This window comes from Ornithorhynchus anatinus, chromosome 11 (genome assembly GCF_004115215.2).
Source record: "Ornithorhynchus anatinus isolate Pmale09 chromosome 11, mOrnAna1.pri.v4, whole genome shotgun sequence".
Classification (NCBI taxonomy): Eukaryota; Metazoa; Chordata; class Mammalia; order Monotremata; family Ornithorhynchidae; genus Ornithorhynchus; species Ornithorhynchus anatinus.
In genome coordinates, this window is record NC_041738.1 from 60384523 (window position 1) to 60393889 (window position 9367).

Below are 9367 nucleotides of genomic sequence, written 5' to 3' on the forward strand. Positions count from 1 at the left end.
AGGACCGGTCCCTTTCTGGTTTAGGGTCGGGGGGGCGAGCGCCGAAGGAAAGGCCTGGTCCAGCAAGGCCTGGGCCCAGCCAAGCTCACTCCCCTCCCCTCCCGACTTTTTTTTTTGAAGGGGGGGGTTGACGGGTCCGGCCAGGGTGGACTCCCCGGCCCCAGGGGCAGAGGGGAACCCCCTGGTGCCATCGCCCCCCGTCGCCCCCCAGGCCCCTGCCCGGATTGTGCGTTTGGAAACATTGAACCTTTTGTTCCTGCGGGGCAGGGGGAGGGGGCTTGGGTGAGCACGTAGCCCAGGACCTGTGTGTGGCGGGGTCTGTGTGAGTGTGTATGTGTGTGTCTGGGCCTGTGCCTACTGGAGTGTGTGCGAATCTGTGTGCAGGCGTCTGGGAGGGTATTTATGTGTTTTTGTGTGAGTGTGAGACTGCTGGCATTGTGTGTGTATAGTGTGTTTCAGATAGCAATAATGAGAGGGGGCCGAGGGAGAGCTATTCCTCCCATTTTGTGTGAGTGTTTGTGACTGCTGGCATTTTGCGTGTGTGTGTGTGTGTGTGTTTCAGAAAGCAATAACGAGAGGGGGCCGGAGAAAAAGTAGGGAGAGCTGTGCCCCCCCATTTTGTATGTGTAGGTATTTGTGTGTGTGTGAGACTGCTGGCATTGTGTGTGTGTGTGTGAGCAATAATGAGAGGGGCCTAGAGGGAGAGCTGTGCCCCCATTTTGTAGGGGGGGTATATTTGTGTGTGACTGCAGGCATTTTGTATGTTTATGTGCGTGTGTTTGAGAAAGCAATAACGAGAGGGGGCTGGAGGAAGAGCAGGGAGAACTGTGACCCCCATTTTGTGTATGTGTTTGTGTTTCAAAACAATAACGCGAGGGGCCCAGAGGGAGAGCTGTGCCCCCCCATTTTGTGTGCGTGTCTGTGTGTGACTGCTGGCCTTGTGGTGTGTGTGTGTTTTAAAAAGCAATAAGGAGAGGGGGTCGAAGGCAGAGTGGAGAGAGCTGCACCCCCCATTTTGTGTTTCTCCCCGACGGGCGGCTCTGGGGCTCTGGTTTCAAATTCACCCGGAGGGGAAGACTGTCTCCGCTTATACGATGCCCGTCTGCAGGGCCGGAGGGGCTGTTTACAGGACTCTGGATGGACTTCTCCCTAGCTGAAGATGGATAAAATGTTGATCAAAAATGTTTCTTCTTTTTTGTTGTTGTCTCCTGAAATAAAAGTCAAGAGGTTTTTTCTTTCTTTCTTTTTTTTTTTTGGTAAAGTCCCAGCCCGAAGAGTGTTGTATTGGGGGGGGGGGAGTTTCAACCATCCCAGTCCCTCCCCGCACCTCCTTCCTCCTCCTCCTCTCTCCACGACCTGTGAGTAGGGAGGGTCGGATTCCCAAAGGTTTGATTTTGATTTTGTGGTCGGGAGGGCGCCGGATTGTCACTGAGGATCAACCCAGACAGTTCGTGGGTAGGTAGGGAGAGGCCCAAGGCCCGAGGCCCCAGGTCTCCTCCTTTAGGGGAAGAGGCCAGGCGAGGAGAGGAGGACCGAAGGGGTCAAAACGGCCTCCTGGTTCGTCCGGCCCCAGGAACCTCGGTGTTTCTCCCTAATAGTGCAAATTAAATGCTAATAATCATCATAATAAAGTGCATTTAATTATCTTCCAGAGATCTAGCCCTTTATTAACCAGGTTGTAACATTTTATTGGTTTGACAAAACCACACCTCCTTCCCTCCCCCAACTCTCGGGGGTTAGGGGTTGAGGGGGGAGAGTCTGAACTGGGAGGGGAAAAGCCCAGGTGGTGTCCGCAGCCCCTCGCCCTAGCCCCTCGCCGCCTAGATCCCAGCCCAGGGAAGTTTCTGGGATTGAGGTTTTCGCAAAGCGAGCTGGAGGGGGTGGGGAGGCTGTCCTAATTGAAGCCGTGTGTTGACCCTTTTGTTTAGGATCGCGGAGGCGAACTGGAGTCGGAGATTTTTAAGGATTCTTCGGGATTAAACGAGAAAAACGGGGGAAAAAAAACCCCGCCGCCCCCCTCCCCTCCGCAATTAAGTGTCCCAATAGCAAATTGAGTGCATTCAGTCTCGCTTTAATCTAGCTGAATTGTGGCTAGCCCCGGCCTGCGGTTACTTTAACTCTCAAATTATGTTTGAGTTTGGTTTGGAAGATCAGAATCAAAAACGAGGAGAGAATGAAACAGTTAAACACCCGCAAATTGGGGGGGGGGGGTGTCCGTGAATCCTGTCTCCTTGAAATTCAGTCATATTTACTGAGCGCTACTGGGATGTTGGAGAACCCCCTCCCCACCCTCGTAGACACCTGGGTGGGAGTTGCTTGGGGGTAGTTTGGTAAGTCAGTCTGAGCCTCCGAATCAGTCTGAGAGACTTCAAATGGACATAGATAAAGTAATAATAATAATAGTAATTGTATTTGCTAAGCACTTACCATGTGCTAGGTACTGTACTAAGTGCTGGGGTGGTTCTGAGCAAATCGAGTTGGACGCAGTCCCTGTCCCAGTGGGGCTCACAGTCTTAACCCCCATTTTACAGATGAGGTAATTGAGGCCCAGAGAAGTGAAGTGGCTCACCCAAGGTCACACGGCAGACAAATGGTGGAGTTGGATTTAGAATCCAGATCCTTCTGGCTCCCAGGCTCCTGCTCTATACACTAAGCCACGCTGCTTCTCTACAATACAATCAATCAATCAGTACAATGCCTGGCACATAGTTAAGTGCTTAACAAATGCCATAATAATAATTATTATTAATGATATTTATTGAGCACTTACTCTGTGCAGAGCACTGCTAAGCACCTAAGAGAGTACAGTCTAACTGAGGTGGTGGACACATTCCCTGCCTACGACAAGTCTAGGGAGACAATGACAATCCAAAATCTATTTCTCTCTCTATTTTATTTTAAGGGGCCGATAAGAGGCCTGCAGACCCAGGAGGGGTGTGTGCGTATTGTGCGTAGGTTGTTGTCGAGCCCCACTTTTGGGTCTGTGCCGGGAGCCGAGCCCCTCCCCTCCCCTGCCCCGAGTTAATTGGGGGGCAGAGGGGACTCAGAGTCTCCCAGTGGAGGAAGACTGATGAGAACAGCACGCTGAGGACATGTGGACCCTATCAACCCTGTCCCAGCCGATAAAGGTCCAACCAACTCCAGCTGTCCGGGCCAAAGGGTGGGGAGGGGGCTTCACTGGGGCCTCGGGAGAGGTAGAAATGGAGTATGAGGGATGGCCTACAGCTCCCCCCACCTCCCCCAGAAAGGAAAAAAGGGATGAGGAATAGGCTTTTTAAGCCCTCCCCTCCTCTCCTTCTCCATCTTCCTCCCCCTCTTTGTGATGTCTTTCCCCTCTTCTCTTCCTCTCCCCATATCCAGGACCCGGTCCTCTCCCCTCCTTCCAGTCCTCACCAGGACCCTGTCCTCGCCGCCCCCCCAGATCCCAGCCCTTCCTGCCTTCCTCTAGCCGAGACCCCCAGCTTTCAGGAATGTGGCTCACTGCCTCCCGGCCTGCCCGAGGTGTTGGGGATGTGGAGAGAGCAGCCGCCTCCAGGGTCCGGATCCCCTTCCCTCCTTCCATCCCTCCCCCCATCATCTTTCAGGCCTCTGGGCTTTCACTCAGCTACTGGAGGGGGAGGCGGGCCCATGGACGGGACCTTGGCCCCAAGCTGCTCCAGAAAACTTTCCAGTTGGAAACACATGTCCCCTTTAAGAGGAACGGTCTTTCAGCCAGACCCTAAGAAGGCCATTTCAGTTTCCCCAGACAAAACTCTTCTGTGTGAAGCTGCTGGCTCTGGAGAGGACCCTCCTGTGGCTGGAGCGAGGAGTGCATAGTCTTGGCCTGCAGTGAAGATGGTAGAATCCAGGAAGAGAGGACCAGCTGTTTGCCAAAACTCCTGTTTTCCAAGACCCTGGAGACCGAGATCCTTGCCTCTAGGATCCACTTCTCCAGGTCCCTGTCCTTCAGGATCCTGGGTTCCAGAACCCTGTCCAACAAGATCCTAGGTTCCGGGATTTTGGTCTCTAAGACGTTACTCACCAGGAACCTGTTCTCCGAGGCCCTAGCGAGCAGGACCCTGTTTTCCAAGACTCTGTGACTCTGTTCTCCAGGATCTAAGCTTCCAGGACCCTGTTAATAATAATAATAATATTATGATATATATTATTATTATAATAATGGAATTTGTTAAGTGCTTACTATTTGCCAGGCAGTCTAAGTGCTAGGGTGGATAATAATTATAGTATTTGTTAAGTGCTTACTATGTGCCAAGCACTGTTTTAAGCGTGGCTCACTGGAAAGAGCACGAGCTTTGGAGTCAGAGGTCATGGGTTCGAACCCCGGCTCTGCCACTTGCCAGCTGTGTGACTTTGGGCAAGTCACTTAACTTCTCGGTGCCTCAGTTCCCTCATCTGTAAAATGGGGATTAAGACTGTGAGCCCCACATGGGACAACCTGATTCCCCTATGTCTACCCCAGCGCTTAGAACAGTGCTCGGCACATAGTAAGCGCTTAACAAATACCAACATTATTATTATTATTATTACAAGGTAAGAACCCAAGTGGAGCTCCCAGTCTTAATCCCCATTTTACAGATGAGTTAACTGAGGTCCAGAGAAGTGAAATGGCTTGCCCAAGGCCACACACAGACAAGTGGTGGAGCTGGGATTAGAACCCACGACCTCTGACTCCCAAGCCCGTGCTCTTTCCACTAAGCCACACTGCTTCTCTTTGCTTAGGTACAAGCAAATTGTATTGGCTACTGTCCCTCTCCCATATGGGGTTCACAGTCTTGCTCCCCATTTTATATATGAGGTAACTGAGGCCCAGAGAATAATAATAATAATAATTGTGGTATTTGTTAAGCGCTTACTATGTGCCAGGCACTATACTAAGCGCTGGAGTGGATACAAGCAAATTGGGTTGGACACAGTCCCTGTCCCATTTGATGCTCACAGACTTGCTCCCCATTTTACAGATGAGTTCACTGAGGCCCAGAGAAGTTAAGTGACTTGCCCAAGGTCACAGAGCAAACGTGGTGGAGCCGGAATTAGAACCCATGACCTTCTGACTCCCAGGCCCAGGCTCTATCCTCTACACCATAGAGAAGCAGCATAGCTTAGTGGAAAGAACACGGGCTTGGGAGTCAGAGATCGTGGGTTCTAATCCCACCTCCGCCACTTGTCTGCTATGTGACTTTGGGCAAGTCATTTCACTTCTCTGGGCCTCAGTACACTCATCTGTAAAATGGGGATTAAGACTGTGAGCCCCACGTGGGACAACCTGATAACCTTGTATCTAACCAATCGCTTAGAACAGTACTTGGCACATAGTAAGCGCTTAACAAATACCATCATTATTCTCACAGAAGCACCCTCTTCTCAAAGTCCTTGGTCTCCAGAACCCTATTCTCCAAGATCCTAGTCAGTCAGTCAGTAGTATTTATTGAGCATTTACTGTGTGCAGAGCACTGTACTAAGAGCATGGGGGAGCAGAATATAACTGTACATTCCAAGCGCTTAGTACAGTGCTCTGCACATAGTAAACACTCAATAAATACGATTGACTGACTGACTGAATGAATAAAAGAGTCTTAGTGTCCAGGACTCTTCTCCTGGACCCTCTTCTCCAAGACCCTAATCTCCAGGACTCTGAGTCCTTAGGCTCCAGGACCCTAGACTCCAGCACTGTAGTCTGCCGTGAGACCTTGGGCAAGTCACTTCACATCTCTCTGCCTCAAAAATGGGGATGTGTCCAACATGATTTGTTTGTAGCCGCCTCAGGACTCAGTATAGTGCCTGGCACACAGTAAGCGCTTAACAAATACCAGAATTATTGTTATCCTCCAGGACCCTATTCTCCAAGACCCTAATCTCCAGGGATACTGTTCTCCAGGCCCAAGCACTTAATAAAGTGCTTTGCACACAGTTAGGGCTCAGCAAATAGGACTGATTTGAATAGAATTGACCGTGTTTTGTGGTCTCCTCCACTGCTTTGCTTCATTCCTTAGGAGATGTTACCTCATTTTTGTACTCTGCCCCTTGCCCTTCCTCGCTCTCCTTCTTCCCCATATTCAATCAGAGGACAACAGGATGGAAAGGTGGACAGAAGTTTTGCACCCACAACACCCCTCTCTGAGCCCCTTCACCACAACCAACTCAGTCCCCTGACTGCAGTCTATTTATCATTATCATTATTATAGCACTTACTATGTGCCAAACTCTGTTCTAAGCACTGGGGTAGATACAAGGAAATCAGGTTGGCACAGTCCCTGACCCACATAGGACTCACACTCTGAATCCCTATTTTACAGATGAGGTCACTGAGGCTCAGAGAAGTGAAGTGACTTCCCCAAGGTCTCACTGCAGACATGTGGCAGAGCCGGGATTGGGACCCAGGTCCTTCTGACTCCCAGGCCCACGCTCTATCCACTAAGCCATGCTGCTTCTGTTTCAATCCCTAATTTGCAGGATGGGGAGCAGTGAATGTGATGGGGCTGGGGTTTGAGAGGGAATTTCGGGTCTTTCCTCAGCATCCGACCCAGGACCTGGTTGGGAAGGGAGGAGGGGAGTCAGGAGCTGGGTCCATCACTCAGTCAATCGTATTTACTGGGCGCTTCTCTAGACTGTAAACTCATTAGGGGCAGGGAACATGTCTGCTAATTCTATTGCATTGTACTCTCCCAAGCACTTAGTACAGTGCTGTGCACATAATAAATGCTCAATAAATACCACTGATGGACTACTGGGTGCAGAGCACCATACTAAGCGCTTGGGAGAATATAATGCAACAGTAAACAGACACAGCCCTTGCCCACAATGAGTTGACAGTCTAGAGTCAGGCTGAATCAGGGGAGTGGATTTATGGGAAAGAGATCAGGAGGATTGAGGAAGGTAGAGGTCCCTGTCGCAACCTAAATAAGTACGATCGATCGATCGATTGATTAAAGGATCCAGAAAAACCCAATCCAATGGGTTCCTTTTCCCCATGTCTCCCACCCACCGGGCCGAAACCCTGGCGTCCCTAGTCCAGGGAGACAGAGATCAGAGAACAAGGAGGTGGGAGAGCCAGGAGCAGAGCAGCCACAGCAGCAACAGCAGCAGCAGCAGCAAGGGGCTGGAAAGATCAGTCGGGAAGGGAAAAAGGAGGGAAAGGGAAGGGAGGGAAGGAAAAGGGGGGTGGAAGGAGGGGCCCCACCCCCCTGGGCAGAGGTGAATCAAACAGAGATGTTCTACCGCCTGACTGAACCCAATTTGCTGGCCAGTATTCAGGCTGTGTCTCCCTCTCCCTCCCTCCCCCTCCCTCTCTCCAGCTCAAGGCCTTTGATGCTAATTAGGGTTGGGAGCTTTTCACAGCTGGCTTAGCCCAAGCGCCCCCTCCCCCCACCAACTGGAGACCCTCCATCTCCCCCCATCCCCCCCTTTCCCTTCCCCTCCTCCTCCCTCGGGCTCCACAACTGAGGACTCAGCCGGAGGAGGCCCAATTCAGAAGTCGAGGCCTAGGGCCTTGAGGCTTCCCAGACTGGACCCTGACTGAGTTTGGAGGGACTCCTGGGTGGTCACGACTCCCACCTCCCTGTCTCCACTCAGCGATGTGCGCATGCGGAAGCACACGCACAGTTCATACATGCCATCTTCATTCGTTCGGTCATATTTATCGAGCACGTACTGTGTGTAGAACACTGTACTAAGCGCTTGGAAGAGCCCAAGACAACAATGAACAGTCACATTCCCTGCCCACAACAAAATGGGAGGGGAGGAGGGGAGGAGGGGAGTCAGGAGCTGGGAGTCGGTCTGTCAGCAGCCAATCGTATTTTTTGAGCGCTTACTGTGTGCAGAGCAGTCTATAGTGGGGGTGACAGACATTAAATAGAAATAAATACATAAATGACAGATATGCACATAAGTGGTGTGGGGCTGGGAGGGGGGATAATAATGTTGGTATTTGTTAAGTGCTTACTATGTGCCGAGCACTGTTCTAAGCGCTGGGGTAGATACAGGGTCATCAGGTCGTCCCACGTGAAGCTCACAGTTAATCCCCGTTTTACAGATGAGGTAACTGAGGCACAGAGAAGTTACGTGACTTGCCCACAGTCACCCAGCTGACAAGTGGCAGAGCCGGGATTGGAACTCATGACCTCTGACTCCCAAGCCCGGGCTCTTTCCACTGAGCCATGCTGCTTCTCTAATGCATGAAGGGAGTAAGTCAGGGTGACGCAGAAGGGAGTGCGAGGAAAGGAAAGGGGGGCTTAGTCGGGGAAGGCCTCCTGGAGGAGATGGGCCTTCACTATTTGAAGATGTGCTACCTGGGAACAGATCTCCTACCTCTGTTCTATTGACTATCCCAAATGCTTAGTACAATGCTCTGTACACAACAAGCACTCAATAAATGACTGATGTGTATGCATTAATAATAATAATGGTATTTCTTACACACTTACTATGTGTTAAGCACTGTTCTGAGCACTGGGGTAGATACAAGGTAATCAGATTGGACACAATCCCTGTCCCACGTGGGGCTCACAGTCTTAATCCCCATTTTACAGATGACATGACGGAGGCATGGAGAAGTTAAGTGACGTGCCCAAGGTCACAAAGCAGCCATATGGAAGATCAATCACTCAATAGTATTTATTGAGCGCTTACTGTGTACAGGGCACTGTACTGAGTGCTTGGGAGAGTACGACACAACAATATAACAGACACATTTCCTGCCTATAACGAGTTTACAGTCTAGAGGAACAGGGAATGTTTGTTATATTATTGTGTTGTCCTCTCCCAAGCGCTCAGCACAGTGGCCTGCACACAGTAAGCACTCAATAAATACAATTGATTGATTGGTAGAGGGGGAGATAGACTTTAATAAAAATTAATTATGGATATGTACATAAGTGCTGTGGGGCTGGGGGCTCGTGAATAAAGGGAACAAGTCAGGGTGATGCAGAAGGGAGTGGGAGAGAAGGGAAGGAGGAACCGGGATTAGAACTCAGGTCCTCTGACTCCCAGGCCCGTGCTCTTGCCACTAGGCCGAGCTGTTTGACAACCAAAAAAGTCACCACGGATGGTGGTTGGGAATTAGCGTGGCCTAGTGGAAAGAGCACAGGCCTGATAGTCAGAGGGTCCGGGTTCTAATTCCCACCACTTGCCTGCCGGGTGAGCTTGGGCAAGTCACTTCACTTCTCCATGCACCTCAGTTTCCTCACCTGTAAATTGGAGATGTTCTCCCTCCTGTTTAGACTGTGAGCCTTGTTGGGATGGGGATTAGGCCGGCTTAATATGTATCTACCCCAGGGATTAGAACAGTGCTTGACACATAGTAAATGCTTGACAGATACTATTTTTTTAAAAAAAGTTCATTTAGGAGTAGGTGTGAGGCTGAATGGGCCAA